Source organism: Atractosteus spatula, unplaced genomic scaffold, assembly GCF_055471065.1.
Source record: "Atractosteus spatula isolate fAtrSpa1 unplaced genomic scaffold, fAtrSpa1.hap1 Scaffold_45, whole genome shotgun sequence".
NCBI classification, from domain to species: domain Eukaryota; kingdom Metazoa; phylum Chordata; class Actinopteri; order Semionotiformes; family Lepisosteidae; genus Atractosteus; species Atractosteus spatula.
In genome coordinates this window covers 104,395-130,079 of record NW_028296874.1, presented here as the reverse complement: position 1 = coordinate 130,079, position 25,685 = coordinate 104,395, and the positions used below count along the sequence as shown (strand labels likewise).

Sequence of the window (25,685 nt, the reverse complement as noted above, 5' to 3'; positions counted from 1 at the left end):
GGAGCAGAGATGATAAGGTCTGTGTCCGTTCCCGAGTCTTTGCTAGAGGCCTGTTTAGTCCGTCACTGAAATGATTTTAGATGCCTGTGAGTCGTGCCCCCTGAAAAATGAAATAGTGCAGCACAATGAGACTTCAAGCAAAGATCTCATTAGCCCCTTCTGTGAATCGGTGTCTCGCAAGAGATCTTCCATCTCTTTGAAAGTTTCACAGCTTCGACCTCTAGATTAGAAATGACACCAATTGCACATGGGTCCAGCAACGTTCTATATAGTGCACATCACCATCGGGATGAAAAGCAAAAATCCCCGGTGGGAGTCCAGTCTTTCCCTGCTACGCACATTGCTTTTCGTGAGGTGAGGTCGCAAGTTCTTATTGGAGAATGTTGTACAGTTTCTTAATGCAATAGGGCGAGTAAGACTGAAGTGCCCCCCGTGTTGGCCGATCAGTGGAACAAAACTGAAAAAAGCTCCTTGAAACTGTGATTCATCCACTTATACACTGGCTCAGCTTGGTGCTCACCTGCTGTCCGTGGGTGTCTCTGCTGAAATTTGATTTTTTTCAGGAGCACTGTGACCCAGAGCTCAATAATCATTTAGCTACTGAAGATCATTCAGTTTTTAATGCTTTTCATTTTAACATCCTACTTGTTAGTATTTCCTCTTAGATGAGAATACTCTGGTACTTTTCCAACATGGGTCTTAATTGAGTGAGCTTTATTACAATAATTGAACAATACTTTCACCTCCACATAACGCTCATAGATTTTTCAAGGGGAGCTACGTTTCTTACATGTATCCTTTTGTAAGTTGATTCACAAAGCTTTCACCGCCTCCACTCCAATGAATCACTTTGTTTAGCAAGTGATCACGTGTAACAGTTTAATTTCTTCCTGCAAGTAATGCCTTTTCCTTTTTCATCCCATTCAAGTCTCCATCCTAGTTAAAGTCATTTTGATGTAGAACGACAGTGGTCCCGTTGAAAGGTTCAAGGTTTCACTGCGTTTGAGAGTGCAGATAAAGAAGATAATAGGAGAGGAAACTGGAAAAGCCGTGACTCTGTCACTCAATTCAATTCAATTTATTTTCATATAGCGCCTTTCACAACAAGGTTGCCCCAAGGCGCTTAACAATGCAAGTAAATATACATTTTGTGAATACAGAACTGAAGACAATGGAGGAAAGGAACCAAAGACTCTTCAGTAAGTAGAATAAAATCCTCTAGGGGTCCAAGGTCAACTGGCGGCCCAACCCCTTTGGGCATGCTAACATTAGATCATTAAAAAAAAGAAATAAATGAATGCGGGTATTAATCCATCCATCCATCACGTCGTCTGTATGTCAGTACCCCATGCAGGTCTCTGCAGACCAGCAGAATCCTCCTAAACGATAGCTGTATCCACGATGCCCCTCTTGGATCCATGGCACTGATGCAGCATTCAACTCGCATGGTGCCCAGCCCATGACAGACAGGCCTCTGAAACCATGCTGTGTACAGTATTTCTCCTCTGCAGCATCCCTGCGAGGCAGGACAGGTGCCTGACCTCTGAGAGCCTTGTAAGTAAGTAGAAGGATTTTGAAGTCCGCCCTGTACCTGATAGGAAGCCAATGAAGAGAGATAAGTATGGGGGTTATGTGGTCATACTTTCTGCTCCAAGTAACAATTCTAGCTGCTGCATTCTGTAAGTATTCAAACTCTTTGCTGTGACAAATCTAACATACTTTAGGCAGACAAAATGACCTTAAAAAGCCACGTGATTTTTGAGTAGTCTGTCTGTGTGTAGTAACAGTGGTTCACATTATTTCAGAACGTATACTCCCGTCTCTGTAACGTTCCTCAGTCAGCTAGGGAACATTCTGTATTTACACCACGAATGCGCTACCTTGTCTTGCGCGCGGTCACGCTGGCCGTCCACAAGCACGGGCAGGAGCAGGGAAGACGAGGCCGCTCTGTAGTGCCCCTGTGGCTCTCCAGCAGAGGGGAGCACTTTGCTCAACAGCCCTGAGCCGAAGGACCCGGTGATAAAGCTGAAAATCTGGCCAGTCCTCCAGTCTCCCTGGGGCGCTGAAGAGTATTTCATCTGATGCTGAGGTTCCTGTAACTCAACACAAAATTGAACACGGCGAGTTATGAGTTTGTGAAGAAGTGACAGCGGTACAATGTCAAAAAGGAAGTTAACCTGCAGGAAAGAATGAACTGAATCTCTGATATTCAAGCACGCAGTGTGACGTCCACGGTCTATTCAAATCTGCTCTGCAAGTCTTACAATACTTTTTCATATACCGTCTCCTGGTTATTGTTTTGTGAGGGCTTGAACTGTTTCTCAGTAGAAATAAGACCGATAACTCACTGCTCCAGGATGCACGCTATCGTCGATGAAACCTGTGGTGTAAGCAAGCGAAAAGAGACAGATCCTTCTAAAACACAGAGGCCATCGGGAGGGCAGAAACACTCTTCAACAGGTAGGAGCTGTGGAGCCGTGATTCCCCCGAGCCAGAGCCCTCGTCCTCCCTCGACAGCGAACTGAGCTCCAGCGACTGGAGCAGCTACCTGCCGTCGTGGGACCTCCTGCAGATTGGGAATGGGTAAGGCAATTCGACACGAGCCCATTCCTCTTCCCACTGCCTACACTCCTATAACAAATAGTTTCAGGGTGTTCAAGTACAGGATAAAGAGATTACAGGTGTTCCCAATTGGCTGAGGATACAACTGTCTCTCTGAGAAAGCGCACAGAGGTGGACAAAGCAATTAAGTGTGTTTACAAGTCATTTCCTCTGTATCTGGTCTTTCTTTACACATCAGAAAAGTGAATTGGTGGCTGTTGGAAAGTGTCTGCTCCACATGTAATAACCATGTAAAAGATGCGATTACATTTCTTGGTATTAAGATTTTCAAAAATGTGATTTGTGATTTGATGTTCTCTTCTTTAGTAAAATAAAAAAAAAACTTTATTCATGGTTGTTATTTGTCAAACACAGACAGAAGGAGGCCTAAATGCTTCAGGTTGTAGAGCATCTAGTATTGATACCGATAGAGAATTATTTACAAAATTGAGCAGTGTAGGTGGTGTATGTTTCCCCTAATTTAATCTTTCAGGAAGTAGAGGGCATAGAGTTTTACTTGAATGTCATTTGGATGCTAGGAACCCCCCCCCAAACTTGCCAGCTTCCATGAAGTTCTCACGTGGTCTCTTACGGATAAACATACCCCCCATAGATGCATCATCTAGAATACAGAGAAATAACTTTGAGACATAAACCCGTGCTTTGAAAACTGGGTTTAAAATAGTATAATTGGGGTCACGAAATTAACTGATGTGGATGACGAAATGTAGAATTAAGCAGATTTTGTGATTAGATTTAATGTTTGTGTTAAGTCTGATAACAATACCTCGTAACCAAGGCTACCCCTAGAGAGGTAGCGATGCTTTTAAGAAACTATGGAAGAATTTACAACCTTTATTAGACTACAAGGAAACAGATTTAGTTGCACTTGTACTAATAGATATTTAAGATCCCTCTTGCAATCTCACAATATCTTGTCAAACTATTTTGGAGCACCTCTTTGGGGAAACTAAATAACTGGAAAAAAACATGACTATTGTCAAACAAATATTGTATGAAGGTTAAGGTTAAGGTGGCATCATTACACAATTGTACATTGAATTGACCCGGTAAAGATACATAGTGTGCATAGATTTAAAAGTAATATAGATGATAACCGTCTTTTTCGAAGCAGCCCAGAAACCTTATGTTTGTTTTTGTTTCGTCCTGTTGTTAAAACACTCTGAACTGATCGGCACAATTGTGTAAAGAAGGTTTTTAATTCTGACATTTATTGGTGAGAAATAGATGTTATTTTACTGCTCACTACTGCTGAACCGAATATAAAATATAATTTATCATTGACTTAATCATTATACTTGCTCGTTATTATATGTATAAATAGCCTAAAGATAAGAACTAATCGAAAATTTAATAATTAGACCGAATGTCGTAATAGCAGATTGTACTTCTCGCCTAATTTATGTGGTCGAGCAACACCACAATCGCCATACAATACGTCCGTTCTCATGCTCTGACTTTCAGGTTCGGCAGTGGAATGGAGTCCAGGGCAAACTCGTTCTTGTTTGATTATCCGTGTGAAATCTCGCCCAATATAACAGGTAAGCTCATGCACTGAAATTATGCGCTTCCAAATTGAAGCGACTCGCATTTGAATAATTCAAAATACACACGAGGGAACGTCTCCAAACCATGTCTAAATATCACAACATGAAAGCTGTGCGTCCTTATCTTTATTTGCCTGTATAATGTACTCCGGTGATCAGTAATGTAGTCTTGCGTGCATCGTAAAGGATTTCTATTATTGCACGATAAAGAAAGAAGAAAACACAATGAGGTCGAATTTATCAGCAGCGTGAGCCGACTCGCCGGTAAACACACTCTCCAGCGGTGTCTGGAGTTCACTAATAACTCTCTGCCCTGAAAGACAGGTTTCCAGGAGCCCGCAGTGCTCGACGAGCAGAGAGCGGAACCACACCGAGCTCAGCGACGGACAGGTACTTGTATTTGTATTGTATTCTTTGTTCTTGTTAATGCTTACTTTAAAAAATGTAAAAAAAACAATTCAAAAGTGAATTGACCCCAGCGCCGTGATCTTTTCATAAAACGTTTTCATAAACTTTTTTTCATAATTTCTCCTTAAGCTTCTGGAGAAGAGTATAGAGTGTCGGCATAGGAAAGCCCGGAGTGGATCAGCCTTCCACTGGATCCGGACTGTCGGCATAGGAAAACCCGGAATGGATCAGCCTTCCACTGGATCCGGACTGTCGGCATAGGAAAACCCGGAGTGGAACACCCTTCCACTGGATCCGGACTGTCGGCATAGGAAAACCCGGAGTAGATCAGCCTTCCACTGGATCCGGACTGTCGGCATAGGAAAACCCGGAGTGGATCAGCCTTCCACTGGATCCGGACTGACGGCAGCTTTTGTCCAATCAGCGCCGCGATTTCAAGTGACGCGTCGTTCGGACTTCCAGCTGCCTCTGCTCCAGTTTCTGCTCTGAACTTGAGTGACGCCGCGGAGATTTCTTACCAACAACTCAAACACACATTGACATCTACCTCTACCTTACATGTCAAAAAGCTCACTCCCCACAATTTTCTATCCTTTTATTTCATTCTATTGATGCATGTTTTTGCACATCTGATGTTGTTTTGCACATTACGTGTTACTTTTGTTGTTTTGCCCACTGCCTGTTGTCTCTGTCTTTCTTTAATTATACAATTGTATTGTTGTTGTTTTTTTGTACTACGTATCGTCTGAGAGCTAGCTAAATCGCATTTCGTTATACCATATACCCGTCTATGAGCAGGATGACAACAGACCTGACCTGGAACTGGAGCAGGCGGCTCTTGTCCAGTCACACAGCTTCAGTCCCGGGATTGTCCGCATCCCGGCGGGCGGTGACACTTCCGAGAAATGTCCACTGGGCGGCGACAGAGATACACGAGTCTATGGAGGTGAGTCTCACAGCGCTGTGGCTGACTCTTGACGTGCGGAGACTGAAAATCAGTGTAGATGATAACTGTGACCTTTCTGAAAGCAGCCCTGAAACCTAACAACATTTATTTTGGTTATGTTGTGGTTTAGAAACATTCTGGACTCTTACAAACTTACATAAAGAAAGAGACTAATATTGATATGACTTAAATTAATTTATGTTACATTTGAATCCCATTGAAAGTAAGATGAAAATATCGTTTGTAGTTTTTAAATGATTATACTTGCACGATATAATAATTAACGGAGTGGTGTGGGAAGAAACCCATGTTTGAACAGTTTAAAACAGATGTCAAAGACGTACCGTTACCGTGTCTAGTTGTAAGAACGTTGAAGCATGGACGGACCTTATCTACATTTACCTTGTTTAATCTTTTTTTCCATAAAATGTACATGTATTATTGCATGTACCCCTGACAATACGATTGCTACGGTACGTTTTCTTGTAGTTTTTCGTCTCATAAAAAAAAACAAGAGACGCGAGTCGATGACGTCACAATGTTGTCGCCCACAGGGCTTGTGGGTAATGTAGTCTGTAGTTCACCGGGCTGCCCTGCCCATGTGTTTCGCTGATTTGATTGAACGTTAGAATTAATTATATTCATACAATTTCAGCGTATTTATCGTGTCTTGTATTTCTATGTCTCTCTTATGTGTTCCCTTGTGTGTATTTTTTCTTGTATTTCACGTGTCTGCAGCGCTGGTTTATCGACCCGGCACGTAAAGCAAACCCACTGTCGTCGTGTTTCTTAGTCTGGTGTTTATTTTACTTTGGCAATAAAACGTGGTTGCCGTGGCAACGGAGCTGTAAAAGTTGTTGCGATCTGACCTCCAGGAGGTAAACAGCCAGCTTTTTAAATCTACTCGGCGAGTCTGCATGTGGAGGTGAAAAGGTGAGAGGCGGCAGCGCTGGGACCCTGGGCCCGGTTTCCTGGGGTGCTGTCTGTGTGGAGGTTGCATGCTCTGCCCCCATTCTAATGGGTCCGGTTTCCTGGGGTGCTGTCTGTGTGGAGCTTACACGCCCTGGCCGTGTTCTCATGGGTCTGGTTTCCTGGGGTGCTGTCTGTGTGGAGTTTGCATGCTCTGCCCCCATTCTAATGGGCCCGGTTTCCTGGGGTGCTGTCTGTGTGGAGTTTGCATGCTCTGCCCCCATTCTAATGGGTCCGGTTTCCTGGGGTGCTGTCTGTGTGGAGCTTGCATGCTCTGCTTATGTCCGGAGTCGGAGTCAGGAGTAGATACACAGTTGTTAGCATTGGAGGATTACAGAAGAGGTGATAGCAGTGCTGGGGACCCCGGTATCTCTTCCACTAAGGACCCAGTGGCTGCAATGCCAACCAGTCCGTCACTCCAGGTGTCGCTACACACGAGTAAAAACCTTTCCTTGTCATCACCTGTCAGGTTTCAAGTCATCGGAGAAGGACGGGCGTCTTCAGGCTGGTCTCTGCAGCTGAGGCTCTGAAGAGCTCCTGACAGACACGAGTGGAGCTTCGCTTTCAACACCACTGTGGTCAGTAAAGGTTTAATATTCTTAAACACCGAGAGCTGGAGTTTCTCTGAACGTGATCTGCATCACAGCGGCTATGTTTCATTCACACCGGAACTCACAACACACACAAACAGTGCAAGTTAACGTGACCTTAAAAATACGCATCGTATGACATAATATATTTGTGAAGCAACCCGAAGGCGCTGATTTCACAGGCGTCTCCCTGATGTGCTGTAGAGTGGGACTGCTGGACGATGGACGGACGAGTCGCCCCTTCCTGCAGATGCAGTACTTTGACACCAGAGGGGTGAAAACATTTGTAGAAAATTCATTTTCAGATATGTTGCGTTTTCTTGAGAGAGAGAGTCTTCATTATCCCCGAGGTGGACATGTGTTTCATGGCAGTAGGCAGTATATAGAAAAGCACACAAACTAACAACACACAGGCACATGCCCAAGACAGTCATCTGTTGAGCAGGGTTCTGGCCGCAGGTCTAAGTGAGAACTTGACCCTGTTTGTTTTCAGAGGGGGAAAGCGGTTTCTGTGTTCAGAGGGCAGGGATATGAAATTGTTACACAAAGGGTTAAACATTTCTTACATGTATCCTTTTGTAAGTTGATTCACAAGTTTTTCTTTACCTCCACTCCAATGAATCACTTTCTTTGGCGAGTGATCACGTGTAGCAGTTTAATTTCTCCCTGCAAATAATGCCTTTTCCTTTTTCATCCCATTCAAGTCTCCGTCCTGGAAAAAGTCATTTTGATGGTCCAGTTGAAAGGTTCAAGGTTTCACTGCGTTTGAGAGTGCAGATAAAGAAGATAACAGGAGAGGAAACTGGAAAAGCCGTGACTCTGTCATTCAGTTCAATTCAATTTATTTTCATATAGCGCCGTTCACAACCAGGTTGCCCCAAGGCGCTTAACAGTGTAAGTAACAATACATTTTGTGAATGTACAGAACAGAAGACCAGAAGACAACGGAGGAGAGGAACTAAAAACTCCTTAGTAAGGAGAAAAAAAACCTCTTGGGGTCCAAGGTCAACTGGCTGCCCAACCCCCTTGGGCATCCTAACATTATATCATTAAAAAACAAAAAATAAATAAATGCGGATATTAATCCATCCATCCATCATGTTGTCTGTATGTCAGTACCCCATGCAGATCTCTGCAGAGTCCTCCTAAACGATAGCTGTATCCACGATGCCCCTCTGGGATCCATGGCACTGATGCAGCACTCAACTCACATGGTGCCCAGCCCATGACAGACAGGCCTTTGAAACTATGCTGTGTACAGTATTTCTCCTCTGCAGCATCCCTGCGAGGCAGGACAGGTGCCTGACCTCTGAGAGCCTTGTAAGGAAGTAGAAGGATTTTGAAGTCCGCCCTGTACCTGATAGGAAGCCAATGAAGAGAGAGAAGTATGGGGGTTATGTGGTCATACTTTCTGCTCCAAGTAACAATTCTAGCTGCTGCATTCTGTAAGTATTCAAACTCTTTGCTGTGACAAATCTAACATACTTTAGGCAGACAAAATTACCTTAAAAAGCCACGTGATTTTTGAGTAGTCTGTCTGTGTGTAGTAACAGTGGTTCACATTATTTCAGAACGTATACTCCCGTCTCTGTAACGTTCCTCAGTCAGCTAGTGAACATTCTGTATTTACACCACGAATGCGCTACCTTGTCTTGCGCGCGGTCACGCTGGCCGTCCACAAGCACGGGCAGGAGCAGGGAAGACGAGGCCGCTCTGTAGTGCCCCTGTGGCTCTCCAGCAGAGGGGAGCACTTTGCTCAACAGCCCTGAGCCGAAGGACCCGGTAATAAAGCTGAAAATCTGGCAAGTCCCCCAGTCTCTCTGGGGAGCTGAAGAGTATTTCATCTGATTCTGAGGTTCCTGCCACTCAACACAAAATTAGAACACAGCGAGTTTGTGAAAAAGTGACAGTGGTACAATGTCAAACAGGAAGTTAACCTGCAGGAAAGAATTAATTGAATCTCTGATATTCAAGCACGCAGTTTGACATCCACTGTCTATTCAAATCTACTCTGCAAGTCTTACAATACTTTTTCATATACCATCTCCTGGTTATTGTTTTGTGAGTGCTTGAACTGTTTCTCAGTAGAAATAAGACCGACAACTCACTGCCTCAGGATCCACACTATCGTCGATGAAACCTGTGGTGTAAGCAAGCGAAAAGAGACAGATCCTTCTAAAACACAGAGGCCATCAGGAGGGCAGAAACACTGCAACAGGTAGGAGCTGTGGAGCCGTGATTCCCCCGAGCCAGAGCCCTCGTCCTCCCTCGACAGCGAACTGAGCTTCAGCGACTGGAGCAGCTACCTGCCGTTGTGGGACCTCCTGCAGATTGGGAATGGGTAAGGCAATTCGACACGAGCCCATTCCTCTTCCCACTGCTTACACTCCTACAACAAATAGTTTCAGGGTATTCAAGTATAGGATAAAGAGATTACAGGTGTTCCCAATTGGCTGAGGATACAACTGTCTCTCTGAGAAAGCGCACAGAGGTGGACAAAGCAATTAAATGCTTTTACAAATCATTTCCTCTGTATCTGGTCTTTCTTTACACATCAGAAAAGTGAATTGGTGGCTGTTGGAAAGCGTCTGCTCCATATGTAATATCCATGTAAAAGATGTGATTAAATATCTTGGTATTAAGATTTTCAAAAATCCAAAAAGAGATGTGATTTGATGTTCTTTACCACTGTAAAATAAAATAAAAAATATTCATGGTTGTTATTTGTCAAACACAGGCAGAAGGAGGCCTAAATGCTACAGGGTTTAGAGCATCTAATACTGATACCGACAGAGTATTATTTACAAAATTAAGCAAAGTAGGTGGTGTATGTTTCTCCTAATTTATTCATTCAGGAACTAGCGGGTATAGACTTTTTACTTGAATGTCATTTGGATGCTGGAAACCCCCCTGAAACTTGCCAGCTTCCATGAAGAAGTTCTTCTCACGTGGTCTCTTATAGATAAACATACCTCCCATAGATACATCATCTAGAATACAGAGAAAAAACAAACCCGTGCTTTGAAAACTGGGTTTAAAATAGTATAATTGGGGTCAAGAAATGAACTGATGTGGATGACGAAATGTAGAATTAAGCAGATTTTGTGATTAGATTTAATGTTTGTGTTAAGTCTGATAACAATACCTCGTCACCAAGGCTACCCCTAGAGAGGTATCGATGCTTTTAAGAAACTATGGAAGAATTTACAACCTTTATTAGACTACAAGGAAAACAATTTAGTTATACTTGTACTAATAAATACTTAAGATCCCTCTTGCAATCTCACAATATCTTGTCAAACTATTTTGGAGCACCTCTTTGGGGAAACTGAGTGGAATAAAACATGACTATTGTCAAACACATTTTGTATGAATAATAAGGTTAAGGCGCCATAACAAAATTGTACACTGAATCGACCCGGTAAAGATACATAGTGTGCATAGATTTAAAAGTAATATAGATGATAATTGTCTTTTTCAAAGCAGCCCAGAAACCTTACGTTTATTTTTGTTTTGTCCTGTTGTTAAAGCACTGAATTGATTGGCACAATTGTGTAAAGGAGGTTTCCAATTCTGACATTTATTGGTGAGAAATAGATGTTATTTTACTGCTCAATAAAGCTGAACCGAATATAAAATATAATTTATCGTTGACTTAATCATGATACTTGCTCATTATTATATGTATAAATAGCCTAAAGATAAGAAATAATGGAAAATGTAATAATTAGACCGTATGTCGTCGTAGCAGATTGTACTTCTCGCCTAATTTATGTGGTCGAGCAACACCACAATCGCCATACAATACGTCCGTTCTCATGCTCTGACTTTCAGGTTCGGCAGTGGAATGGATTCCAGGGCAAACTCGTTCTTGTTTGATTATCCGTCTGCAATCTCGCCCAATATAACAGGTAGCTCATGCACTGAAATGATCGTTACTATCTCTTCATTACGATCTCATATTCGAAGCCTTTTCTTTCCTTGGTAGAAGTAAGGCGCTTCCAAATGGAAATAAGTCACATTTGAAACACATGAGGGCACGTCTCCAAACTATTTCTAAATGTCCCAACATAAAAGCTGTGCGTACCTTATCTTTATTTGCCTGTATAATGTACCACGGTGATCTGTAATGTACTCTTGTGTGCATTGAATAGCATTTTTACTATTGCAATATAAATGTTAAAGAAGAGAAAACACAATAAGGTCGAATTAATCAAAAACGTGAGGTGACTCGCCAATAAAGTAACTCTCCAGCGACGTCTGGAGTTCAATAACTCTCTGCCCTGCAATGCGGTTTTCCGGGAGTCCGCAGTGCTTGACGAGCAGAGAGCGGAACCACAGCATCCTGGGCCACGGTTCCACACCGATCTCAGCGACGGACCGGCTGTCGCGCAAATCATGCATCAGATCCGGATCCGTCGTCGTGAAGGGACGTCATAAGAGTGACGCACGGCGTGTCCAATCACCACCGTTGGGTGGGAAAAGGCGGGACTTCCTTTTAATTTGGGTAAGTGACACCGCTGCTAGCCAATCAACACGGAGTTCCGTGTTCTTCTACGGAAATACCGCCCTCACCTTGAGTGACTCGGATCTGAACCAATCAGCGCCGCGATTCCGGCAGGATGCGGGACGGATACGGCTCTCGGCCAATCACAATTTTAATTCCGGGACTTTACTGAATTACGGCGGGCGGTGACACTTCCGAGAAATGTCCACTGGGTGGCGACAGAGATACACGAGTCTATGGCGGCGAATCTTAAAGCGCCTCCTTACAGATCCTCGTTGTGCAGAGATTGAAAATCAATACAGACTGTAACTGTGACTTTTGTGACAGCAACTCTGAAAGCTAATGTAAAGAAGGAAACTAATACTGACATTACTTTTAAAGAAGTAACATCGTGCTACATTTAAACCCATTGAAAGTAATATGAAAATATCGTTTGTATTTAAAAAAAAATATACTTCCACGATATAATAATTAACGAAATGCTGTGGGAGGAGACCCATGTTTGAACACTTTAAAACGGATGTAAATGCGTTTGTACAGACAATTTGAAACATGTACGGACCGTATCTGTTTTTTTATTTACTATTAAACAAGATTACTTGTTTAATCTTTTTGCATGACATGTACATGTATTATTGGATGTACCCCTGACTATACTCTGTGTTATATGTAGTCTTGTTTTTATGGCATGTATTGTTGTTATTATTAAAAAGAAAAAAGACGCGAATCGATTACGTCAAAAGGAAGTCGCCCACACTGCTTGTGGGAAATGTAGTCTCTCTAGTGCTCTATAGAGCACTACAGAACACATGCGCTGCCCACACGTTCCGCAGATTTGATTGAGCATCAGAATTAATTATACAATTTTAGCGTATTTATCGTGTCGCGGATTTCTATGTCTGTCTTACAAGACGGACTCGGCAGGAGCTGTTTCTTGCTCTCCGGAGTGAAGCTGCTCTGGGAAGAGACGAGCAAATCTTCAGACTCTTTGTAAATGAGACATCCTGACAGCTGCGCCGACCTGCTCTTTATTGACCTGTTGAACCTGTCTGTGTAAAGAGCAGGAGTATTGTGTACCCCTGATTATGTTATGTGTACTCTAGTGTGTATTTTTCTTTCTGTTTTCTGTCCTGTTTATTTCACAAGACGGACCCGGGCAGCAGCCTGTGTCTGCAGCGCTCATCCCGCCTGCATGTTTGCAAACTTTTCTCCTGTGTTTATTTTACTTTGTTAAATAAAACGTGGTTGCCGGGGAAACGGTGCTGCAGAAGTTGTTAGGATCTGACCTCCAGGAGGTAAACAGCCGGCTTTTTTAATCTAATCAGCGAGCAAAGCAGAAACGTTAGTCTAAAAAGCGCTGGCTGGAGTATTTTGTGGAAGAAACGGTGAGTCGCAGGCTGTGGGACAGGACTATCAGGGACACATCAGCGCTGGACACCAGACTCACACCGCTGGGCTCACTGCACCATGAGCGAGTCCGTCGGCGCCTCCTCCTGCTGGGGTGTGTTACTGCAGGAGTGAGGAGTCTCCGGTCGCGTCATGATCTGCAAGTGGAGTGAAAAGGTGAGAGACGGCGGCACAGTGGGTTCCAGCGCTGGGACCCTGGATTTAGTTCCTGGGGTGCTGTCTGTGCGGAGCTTGCATGCTCTGCCCCTGTTCTCATGGGTCTGGTTTCCTGGGGTGCTGTGTGTGTGGAGTTTGCATGCTCTGCCCCTGTTCTCGTGGGTCTGGTTTCCTGGGGTGCTGTGTGTGTGGAGTTTGCATGCTCTGCTTATGTTCTCGTGGGTGCGGTTTCCTTGGGTGCTGTGTGTGTGGAGTTTGTGTGCTCTGCTTATGTTCTCGCGGGTCCAGTTTTCTGGGGTGCCGTGTGTGTGGAGTTTGCATGCTCTGCTTATATTCTCATGGGTCTAGTTCCTGGGGTGCTGTGTGCATGTGGAGTTTGCATGCTCTGCTTATATTCTCGTGGGTCCGGTTTTCTGGGGTGCTGTCTGTGCGGAGCTGACTAAAGCAGTGTCCTCCTTCCTCTACAGATTTTTTTTTTATTCTGGTGGGATCATCTGCAGACTTGATTCGTTTCACAGAGTCAGCAGTAGATACACAGTTGTTAGCATAGGAGGAGTACAGAAGAGGTGACAGCAGTCCTGGGGACACTGGTATCTCTTCCACTGAGGACCGTCTTGCACAACCAGAGGTGTGAAATTGAAATTCTTTGGAAGGAATGGGAAGCTAAAGGCAGAGTCACAATCTGTGATACATCTAATCAAAACAGTAAGTTCTTTTAAACAACTAAAAAATTGTCATATATATAAATGAATTTGCAAGTCAAGGTGTACCACTAAAACCCCCAGGAAAAAAATCCCCACCTGATCCTATCGCAGTCGAGGAGAAAGCCAGGGCCCAGGCGCTGCGAGGCTGCAATGGCAACCAGTCCGTCAGTACAGGTGTCGCTACACACGAGTAAAAACATTTCCTGTTCATCACCTGTCAGGTTTCAAGTCATCGGAGAAGGACGGGCGTCTTCAGGCTGGTCTCTTCAGCTGAGGCTCTGAGGAGCTCCTGACAGACACGAGTGGAGCTTCGCTTTCAACACCACTGTGGTCAGTAAAGGTTTAATATTCTTAAACACCGAGAGCTGGAGTTTCTCTGAACGTGATCTGCATCACAGCGGCTATGTTTCATTCACACCGGAACTCACAACACACACAAACAGTGCAAGTTAACGTGACCTTAAAAATACGCATCGTATGACATAATATATTTGTGAAGCAACCCGAAGGCGCTGATTTCACAGGCGTCTCCCTGATGTGCTGTAGAGTGGGACTGCTGGACGATGGACGGACGAGTCGCCCCTTCTTGCAGATGCAGTACTTTGACACCAGAGGGGTGAAAACATTTATAGAAAATTCATTTTCAGATACGTTGTGTTTTCTTGAGAGAGGGAGTCTTCATTATCCCCAAGGTGGACATGTGTTTCATGGCAGTAGGCAGTATATAGAAAAGCACACAAACTAACAACACACAGGCACATGCCCAAGACAGTCATCTGTTGAGATCACACACTGTATTATTATTACTGAGATACAGGCTCACTGTCTGTTCCTCAAGCAGGTGTGGGATACATTTGGGTCTTCATCACACAGTTGCTATTGCCTGATTGTGGTCTCTGAACCTGTACTTGTCAGAGTCTGTATCTCTCTGCTGGTTCTTAGCCTGGACAAATATCCAGCTAGATAAGATAAGATTTCATTGTCCCCTGAGGGAAATTTTGTGTGGACACCCAGCACTCCTGTCCATTTAAATAGAATGCAAACAAAAAAAAAAGAAGAAAAGAAAAACATTGCACATCGCTCTATTGCACCTGTACAATATAACACATAGCAACATGTAACTTTTATAACACATCACAAAACATATCGCACTCAAGTGGGTTGTAAGAGTCACAATTGTGTTTATCCTTGACATTTGCATTGGCAGCTTTAATGGATAGTGGAACACAGGTATGTTTGTATCTGTTTGACTTATATTTGGGAACCTAAAAACGTTTGACAGAAGGAAGAGGTTGGTATTCAGAGCTGAGGATGTGGGAGGGATCTGATATATTTCTTCCTGCCTGTTTGATGAGGGACTTTTCAAAGATTGTCTGCAAGGAGAGATGCCGTTTCACTCCCATGACCTTCAAAGCTGTCTGGAAGAGGCAGTTATTTGTGATTTTAAATGAACTGATAGTTCAGTACAGATACACTGTAATACCATATCTGATAATGCTCTCGATTACAGCACGGTAGAAGAGTAGCATTACTTCTTGTCCAACCCCAAGCACTCTTAGTCTTCGCAGGAAATGTAAACTCTGCAGCAGACCAGACACTCTCAACACGAGTAGTCCAGCAACAGGTTACTGCCTATGTGTACACCTAAGTACTTATATGAATCAACCTGAGTGACAAATTCATTGTGGATTACTACATGCGTGTGATCACCAACTGCTCTGGGATCAAAAACTATTTCGTTTGTTTTTTTAACATTGAGAATTAGGCTATTGTTGTCACACCATTGCACAAACCTTTAGACTTCTGACATGTATACAGATAAGCTGCTACCTCTATGCATTAACTGGCGATGCTGTTCAGAACAACTGTCATCTGAGAATTTGAAAATGAAGTTGCTTTGACTACTGCTTGTACAATCATTTGTATAAAGTGTGAACAGAACTGGAGAGCCCACACAGCCCTGAGGGGCACCTGAGCTCAGATCGTGTCGCGGAAAGAGTTTTGTTGAGCCTGACATACTGTGTACGATTTGTTAAAAATGAATGGTACCATCTCATTATGTTATGGTTAACAGAGTTAGTGTGTGTTGTGTGTATTGTCTGTTTAGGATTCTGTAGCATTCCAGTTGGGAAGATGTTTTTTCAGAACTCTGTGCATGGAGTATCTACGAGCTGTTTGTCTCATTTAGTGTCATCTTGCTCAGTGAAGGGATCCCACACTTCCCTGCTGCATAGGGCAAATGGTTCGATTGCACTTTTTAATACTCAGAGCCAGTTGTATTTGGGGGACTGATGTTGTAGAGCCTCCTTTTACTGGCATGGAAAGCCCTGTGTGCCTGCTCCTTCAGTGACTTCACTGCCAGGAAAACTCCCAGATGAACTGATTGTCAGTCAGAGGTATGTGTAGTAGGTTGGGTTCCCAAGTGTTGTTGTTCAGTGTGAAGTTGTAACTGTTTTCCGGAGATCTGGATCTCTTCTGGAAAAGCATGACTCTGGTCTCATGCAGAAGGGCTGTCAGTGCCCAGGTCTGACAGTCCTGCTCCAGCAGTTCCAGGCTCTGCTGTTCTTGGTCTAGATGGGCTGGCAGTGCCCAGGTATGACAGTCCTGCTCCAGTAGTGCCAGGCGTTACTGTTCTGGGTCCAGATGGGCCATCAGAGCCCAGGTGTGAATGTGTTGGAATGTGTGGGGGTTTGGTAGGAAGCCGGTCTGACTCGAATGCAGGACATTGTGCTCAGTAAGGAGGGCCGGTAATCAGATATTCAAGATACGACAGAGTTCCTTCCCCAGGTTACTGTTCACACTGAAGCCCTGGTACCTGTTGGGGTCGAGTCTGTCTCCATTCTTACAGACGGGCGTGATCAGTCCTTGATTCCAGGCCTCAGGGAAACAGCCAGCCGTCAGGACGAGGTTGAGGAGTTTGAGCAGGCTTTGCTCCAGGTCTGAGCTGCAGTTGGGTCAAGCATTAATACAGCATCGCAAGACTTCTTTCAGTCATTTTCCACCCCTCCACCTCAGTGAATCACGCATGTTAAACTTCCATCTCGTGTTTTAGAACAGAAATAGGCAATCCTATATTACAAATACTTACCACCAGACAATTTAAAGTTTTCTCACAAATAATTCATGGTGAAACTTTATATTGTCACAAAATAGGTTTTTTTTCAAATCCACAGTGCGTGGGCTTCATTTTCCTGTCCAGTATAGCGCTATATAAGGGTAAGCAATTTTTAATTCATTAGAAGCAGTAGGACGAGTGAAGTGCGCCTCTGATGGCCGATCATTGGAATTAAAAAGGAAAAATTGTCTTAGAAATTATGATTTTTACAATGTGCCAATGGCGCCACTTGGTGGTCATGAAGCAAAATTTCACCTACAGTTTTTTTTATTTAAAATACCGTTAAGAATATACGTATTAATAGTTTTTTTGTTTTTATTAAAAAAAAGCATTATCAACAACAAATAATACATTGCAAACAAGGGTAAAGTATTAAAGTAATGTAATACAAAAGACAAAATAAATAAATAAAATAAACTTCAAAGACGCGAGTCGATGACGTCAGAAGGATGTCGCCCACATGGCGTATGGGTAATGTAGTCAGTCTCTGTAGTTCTCCTGGCTGCACTGCCCACTTGTTTCGCTGATTCGATTGAAGGGCAAAACTCGTTCTTGTTTGATTATCCGTGTGACATCTCGCCCAATATAACAGGTAGCTCATGCACTGAAATTATGCGCTTCCAAATGGAAGAGACTCGCATTTGAATAATTCAAAATACACACGAGGGAACGTCTCCAAACCATGTCTAAATATCACAACATGAAAGCTGTGCGTACCTTCTCTTTATTTGCCTGTATAATGTACTCAGGTGATCTGTAATGCAGTCTTGCGTGCATCGTAAAGCATTTCTATTATTGCACGATAAAGAAAGAAGAAAACACAATGAGGTCGAATTGATCAGCAGCGTGAGCCGACTCGCCGGTAAACACACTCTCCAGCGGTGTCTGGAGTTCACTAATAACTCTCTGCCCTGAAAGACAGGTTTCCAGGAGCCCGCAGTGCTCGACGAGCAGAGAGCGGAACCACACCGAGCTCGGCGACGGACCGGAACTTGTATTTGTATTGTATTCTTTGTTCTTGTTAATGCTTACTGTAAAAAATGTAAAAAAAAACAATTAAAAAGTGACGCGTTGTTCTGACTTCCGGCTGCTTCCGCGTAGATCCGGCGTCCCACATTGACCCCAGCGCCGTGATCTTTTCATAAAACGTTTTCATAAACTTTTTTTCATAATTTCTCCTTAAACTTCTGGAGAAGAGTATAGAGTGTCGGCATAGGAAAACCCGGAGTGGATCAGCCTTCCACTGGATCCGGACTGACGGCAGCAGAAAACCCGGAGTGGATCAGCCTTCCACTGGATCTGGACTGTCAGCAGCATTTGTCCAATCAGCGCCGCGATTTCAAGTGACGCGTCGTTCGGACTTCCAGCTGCCTCTGCTCCAGAGTTTCTGCTCTGAACTTGAGTGACGCCGCGGAGATTTCTTACCAACAACTCAAACACACATTGACATCTACCTCTACCTTACATGTCAACAAGCTCACTCCCCACAATTTTCTATCCTTTATTTCATTCTGTTGATGCATGTTTTTGCACATCTGATGTTGTTTTGCACATTACGTGTTACTTTTGTTGTTTTGCCCACTGCCTGTTGTCTCTGTCTTTCTTTAATTATACAATTGTATTGTTGTTGTTTTTTTGTACTACGTATCGTCTGAGAGCTAGCTAAATCGCATTTCGTTATACCATATACCCGTCTATGAGCAGGATGACAACAGACCTGACCTGGAACTGGAGCAGGCGGCTCTTGTCCAGTCACACAGCTTCAGTCCCGGGATTGTCCGCATCCCGGCGGGCGGTGACACTTCCGAGAAATGTCCACTGGGCGGCGACAGAGATACACGAGTCTATGGAGGTGAGTCTCACAGCGCTGTGGCTGACTCTTGACGTGCGGAGATTGAAAATCAGCGTAGATGATAACTGACCTTTCTGAAAGCAGCCCTGAAACCTAACAACATTTATTTTGGTCATGTTGTGGTTTAGAAACATTCTGGACTGTTTTAAAAACTTATATAAAGAAAGAGACTAATATTGATATGACTTTTAAATAAATTAATTTATGTTACATTTGAATCCCATTGAAAGTAAGATAGAAATATCGTTTGTATTTTTTAAATTATTATACTTGCACGATATAATAATTAACGGAGTGGTGTGGGAAGAAACCCATGTTTGAACAGTTTAAAACAGATGTCAAGACGTACCGTACCGTGTCTAGTTGTAAGAACGTTGAAGCATGGACGGTCCTTATCTGCATTTACCTTGTTTAATCTTTTTTTCCATAAAATGTACATGTATTATTGCTTGTACTCCTGACAATACGATTGCTGCGTTACGTTTTCTTGTAGTTTTTGGTCTCATAACACTGCCAAACACTACCCACGTGTTTCGCTGATTTGATTGAACGTTAGATTTAATTATATTCATACAATTTCAGCGTATTTATCGTGTCTTGTATTTCTATGTCTCTCTTATGTGTTCCCTTGTGTGTATGTTTTCTTTTATTTCACGTGTCTGCAGCGCTGGTTTATCGACCCGGCACATGAAGCAAACCCACTGTCCTCGTGTTTCTTAGCTCCCGTCTTGTTTGCAAACTTTTCTCCGGTGTTTATTTTACTTTGTCAATAAAACGTGGTTGCTGTGGCAACGGAGCTGTAAAACTTGTTGCGATCTGACCTCCAGGGGGTAAGCAGCTGGCTTTTTTAATCTAATCGGCGAGAAAAACAAACTTTAGTCTAAAAAGCGGTGGCTGGAGTATTTAGTGGACATTTCGCAGAAGAAAAGGAAGAAACGGTGAGTCGCAGGCTGTAGGACAGGACTGTCGGGGAAACACGCAGCTGGTGGGGACATATCAGCGCTGGGCTGAGCGAGTCCGTCGGCTCCAGAGTTTCTGCTCTGAACTTGAGTGACGCCGCGGAGATTTCTTACCAACAACTCAAACACACATTGACATCTACCTCTACCTTACATGTCAACAAGCTCACTCCCCACAATTTTCTATCCTTTATTTCATTCTGTTGATGCATGTTTTTGCACATCTGATGTTGTTTTGCACATTACGTGTTACTTTTGTTGTTTTGCCCACTGCCTGTTGTCTCTGTCTTTCTTTAATTATACAATTGTATTGTTGTTGTTTTTTTGTACTACGTATCGTCTGAGAGCTAGCTAAATCGCATTTCGTTATACCATATACCCGTCTATGAGCAGGATGACAACAGACCTGACCTGGAACTGGAGCAGGCGGCTCTTGTCCAGTCACACAGCTTCAGTCCCGGGATTGTCCGCATCCCGGCGGGCGGTGACACTTCCGAGAAATGTCCACTGGGCGGCGACAGAGATACACGAGTCTATGGAGGTGAGTCTCACAGCGCTGTGGCTGACTCTTGACGTGCGGAGATTGAAAATCAGCGTAGATGATAACTGTGACCTTTCTGAAAGCAGCCCTGAAACCTAACAACATTTATTTTGGTCATGTTGTGGTTTAGAAACATTCTGGACTGTTTTAAAAACTTATATAAAGAAAGAGACTAATATTGATATGACTTTTAAATAAATTAATTTATGTTACATTTGAATCCCATTGAAAGTAAGATAGAAATATCGTTTGTATTTTTTAAATTATTATACTTGCACGATATAATAATTAACGGAGTGGTGTGGGAAGAAACCCATGTTTGAACAGTTTAAAACAGATGTCAAGACGTACCGTACCGTGTCTAGTTGTAAGAACGTTGAAGCATGGACGGTCCTTATCTGCATTTACCTTGTTTCATCTTTTTTTCCATAAAATGTACATGTATTATTGCTTGTACTCCTGACAATACGATTGCTGCGTTACGTTTTCTTGTAGTTTTTGGTCTCATAACACTGCCAAACACTACCCACGTGTTTCGCTGATTTGATTGAACGTTAGATTTAATTATATTCATACAATTTCAGCGTATTTATCGTGTCTTGTATTTCTATGTCTCTCTTATGTGTTCCCTTGTGTGTATGTTTTCTTTTATTTCACGTGTCTGCAGCGCTGGTTTATCGACCCGGCACATGAAGCAAACCCACTGTCCTCGTGTTTCTTAGCTCCCGTCTTGTTTGCAAACTTTTCTCCGGTGTTTATTTTACTTTGTCAATAAAACGTGGTTGCTGTGGCAACGGAGCTGTAAAAGTTGTTGCGATCTGACCTCCAGGGGGTAAGCAGCTGGCTTTTTTAATCTAATCGGCGAGAAAAACAAACTTTAGTCTAAAAAGCGGTGGCTGGAGTATTTAGTGGACATTTCGCAGAAGAAAAGGAAGAAACGGTGAGTCGCAGGCTGTAGGACAGGACTGTCGGGGAAACACGCAGCTGGTGGGGACATATCAGCGCTGGGCTGAGCGAGTCCGTCGGCGCCTCCTCCTGCAGGATTGAGGAGTCTCCGGTCGCGTCCTTATCTGCATGTGGAGGTGAAAAGGCGAGAGACGGCAGCGCTGGGACCCTGGGCCCGGTTTCCTGGGGTGCAGTCTGTGTGGAGTTTGCATGCTCTGCCCCATTCTAATGGGTCCGGTTTCCTGGGGTGCTGTCTGTGTGGAGCTTGCACGCCCTGGCCGTGTTCTCATGGGTCTGGTTTCCTGGGGTGCTGTCTGTGTGGAGCTTGCATGCTCTGCTTATGTCCGGAGTCGGAGTCAGCAGTAGATACGCAGTTGTTAGCATTGGAGGATTACAGAATTGGTGACAGCAGTGCTGGGGACCCCGGTATCTCTTCCACCGAGGACCCTCTAGCACAACCAGAGGTGTGAAATTGCCTCCATTCTTTGTAAAATTACAGGTTTCTCTGGACTGCAGTCCCCTCGCACTTCGCTTTGTATATGCAGTGCTGTTCTCTACAATAGAAGACCCTTTGTTTGGAAGGAATGGGAAGCTAAAGGCAGAGTCACAATCTCTGATACATCTAATCAAAACAGTAAGTTCTTTAAAACAACTAAAAAAACTGTCATCAAATAAAAACGAATTTGCAAGTCAAGGTGCACCACTAAAAACACCCAGAAAAAAAATCCCTACCTGATCGTATCGCAGTCGAGGAGAAAGCCAGGGCCCAGGCGCTGCGAGGCTGCAATGGCAACCAGTCCGTCACTCCAGGTGTCGCTACACACGAGTAAAAACCTTTCCTGTTCATCACCTGTCAGGTTTCAAGTCAACGGAGAAGGACGGGCGTCTTCAGGCTGGTCTTCAGCTGAGGCTCTGAGGAGCTCCTGACAGACACGAGTGGAGCTTCGCTTTCAACACCACTGTGGTCAGAAAAGGTTTAATATTCTTAAACACCGAGAGCTGGAGTTTCTCTGAACGTGATCTGCATCACAGCGGCTATGTTTCATTCACACCGGAACTCACAACACACACAAACAGTGCAAGTTAACGTGACCTTAAAAATACGCATCGTATGACATAATATATTTGTGAAGCAACCCGAAGGCACTGATTTCACAGGCGTCTCCCTGATGTGCTGTAGAGTGGGACTGCTGGACGATGGACGGACGAGTCGCCCCTTCCTGCAGATGCAGTACTTTGACACCAGAGGGGTGAAAACATTTATAGAAAATTCATTTTCAGATATGTTGTGTTTTCTTGAGAGAGGGAGTCTTCATTATCCCCGAGGTGGGCATGTGTTTCATGGCAGTAGGCAGTATATAGAAAAGCACACAAACTAACAACACACAGGCACGTGCCCAAGACAGTCATCTGTTGAGCAGGGTTCTGGCCGCAGGTCTAAGTGAGAACTTGACCCTGTTTGTTTTCAGAGGGGGAAAGCGGTTTCTGTGTTCAGAGGGCAGGGATATGAAATTGTTACACAAAGGGTTAAACATTTCTTACATGTATCCTTTTATAAGTTGATTCACAAGTTTTTCTCCACCTGTCACATGTAACAGTTTAATTTCTCCCTGCAAATAATGCCTTTTCCTTTTTCATCCCATTCAAGTCTCTGTCCTGGATAAAGTCATTTTGATGGTCCAGTTGAAAGGTTCAAGGTTTCACTGTGTTTTAGAGTGCAGGTGAAGAAGATAACAGGAGAGGAAACTGGAAAAGCCATGACTCTGTCATTCAGTTCAATTCAATTTATTTTCATATAGCGCCTTTCACAACAAGGTTGCCCCAAGGCGTTTAACAGTGTAAGTAACAATACATTTTGTAACAATTACAGCTGTATCCACGATGCCCCTCTTGGATCCATGGCACTGATGCAGCATTCAACTCGCATGGTGCCCAGCCCATGACAGACAGGCCTCTGAAACCATGCTGTGTACAGTATTTCTCCTCTGCAGCATCCCTGCGAGGCAGGAGAGGTGCCTGACCTCTGAGAGCCTTGTAAGTAAGTAGAAGGATTTTGAAGTCCGCCCTGTACCTGATAGGAAGCCAATGAAGAGAGATAAGTATGGGGGTTATGTGGTCATACTTTCTGCTCCAAGTAACAATTCTAGCTGCTGCATTCTGTAAGTATTCAAACTCTTTGCTGTGACAAATCTAACATACTTTAGGCAGACAAAATGACCTTAAAAAGCCACGTGATTTTTGAGTAGTCTGTCTGTGTGTAGTAACAGTGGTTCACATTATTTCAGAACGTATACTCCCGTCTCTGTAACGTTCCTCAGTCAGCTAGGGAACATTCTGTATTTACACCACGAATGCGCTACCTTGTCTTGCGCGCGGTCACGCTGGCCGTCCACAAGCACGGGCAGGAGCAGGGAAGACGAGGCCGCTCTGTAGTGCCCCTGTGGCTCTCCAGCAGAGGGGGAGCACTTTGCTCAAAAGCCCCGAGCCGAAGGACCCGGTAATAAAGCTGAAAATCTGGCCAGTCCTCCAGTCTCCCTGGGGAGCTGAAGAGTATTTCATCTGATGCTGAGGTTCCTGTAACTCAACACAAAATTGAACACGGCGAGTTATGAGTTTGTGAAGAAGTGACAGCGGTACAATGTCAAACAGGAAGTTAACCTGCAGGAAAGAATGAACTGAATCTCTGATATTCAAGCACGCAGTGTGACATCCACTGTCTATTCAAATCTACTCTGCAAGTCTTACAATACTTTTTCATATACCGTCTCCTGGATATTGTTTTGTGAGGGCTTGAACTGTTTCTCAGTAGAAATAAGACCGATAACTCACTGCTCCAGGATGCACGCTATCGTCGATGAAACCTGTGGTGTAAGCAAGCGAAAAGAGACGGATCCTTCTAAAACACAGAGGCCATCGGGAGGTCAGAAACACTCTGCAACAGGTAGGAGCTGTGGAGCCGTGATTCCCCCGAGCCAGAGCCCTCGTCCTCCCTCGACAGCGAACTGAGCTCCAGCGACTGGAGCAGCTACCCGCCGTCGTGGGACCTCCTGCAGATTGGGAATGGGTAAGGCAAGTCGACACGAGCCCATTCCTCTTCCCACTGCTTACACTCCTACAACAAATAGTTTCAGGGTGTTCAAGTACAGGATAAAGAGATTACAGGTGTTCCCAATTGGCTGAGGATACAACTGTCTCTCTGAGAAAGCGCACAGAGGTGGACAAAGCAATTAAGTGTGTTTACAAGTCAGTTCCTCTGTATCTGGTCTTTCTTTACATATCAGAAAAGTGAATTGGTGGCTGTTGGAAAGTGTCTGCTCCACATGTAATAACCATGTAAAAGATGTGATTACAGTTCTTGGTATTACGATTTTCAAAAATGTGATTTGATGTTCTCTACCTTAGTAAAATAAAAAAAAACTTTATTCATGGTTGTTATTTGTCAAACACAGACAGAAGGAGGCCTAAATGCTTCAGGTTGTAGAGCATCTAGTATTGATACCGATAGAGAATTATTTACAAAATTGAGCAGTGTAGGTGGTGTATGTTTCCCCTAATTTAATCTTTCAGGAAGTAGAGGGCATAGAGTTTTACTTGAATGTCATTTGGATGCTAGGAACCCCCCCCCCCCCCCCCAAACTTGCCAGCTTCCATGAAGTTCTCACGTGGTCTCTTACGGATAAACATACCCCCCATAGATGCATCATCTAGAATACAGAGAAATAACTTTGAGACATAAACCCATGCTTTGAAAACTGGGTTTAAAATAGTATAATTGGGGTCAAGAAATTAACTGATGTGGATGACGAAATGTAGAATTAAGCAGATTTTGTGATTAGATTTAATGTTTGTGTTAAGTCTGATAACAATACCTCGTAACCAAGGCTACCCCTAGAGAGGTAGCGATGCTTTTAAGAAACTATGGAAGAATTTACAACCTTTATTAGACTACAAGGAAACAGATTTAGTTACACTTGTACTAATAGATATTAAAGATCCCTCTTGCAATCTCACAATATCTTGTCAAACTATTTTGGAGCACCTCTTTGGGGAAACTAAATAACTGGAAAAAAACATGACTACTGTCAAACAAATATTGTATGAAGGTTAAGGTTAAGGTGGCATCATTACACAATTGTACATTGAATTGACCCGGTAAAGATACATAGTGTGCATAGATTTAAAAGTAATATAGATGATAACTGTCTTTTTCGAAGCAGCCCAGAAACCTTATGTTTGTTTTTGTTTCATCCTGTTGTTAAAACACTCTGAACTGATCGGCACAATTGTGTAAAGAAGGTTTCTAATTCTGACATTTATTGGTGAGAAATAGATGTTATTTACTGCTCACTACTGCTGAACCGAATATAAAATATAATTTATCATTGACTTAGTCATTATACTTGCTCGTTATTATATG

The 25,685-nt window shown here is 43.5% G+C and overlaps 1 long non-coding RNA gene across 1 annotated transcript; it reads left to right on the top strand.

The window, feature by feature from the left end:
• The first annotated feature begins 19,631 nt into the window (after positions 1–19,631).
• Positions 19,632–24,687, top strand: LOC148806860 (uncharacterized). Its single transcript, XR_016089173.1, has 3 exons — positions 19,632–19,761; positions 20,176–21,902; positions 22,126–24,687. It is a non-coding gene; the product is annotated as an uncharacterized LOC148806860 (long non-coding RNA).
• Positions 24,688–25,685: the final 998 nt, after the last annotated feature.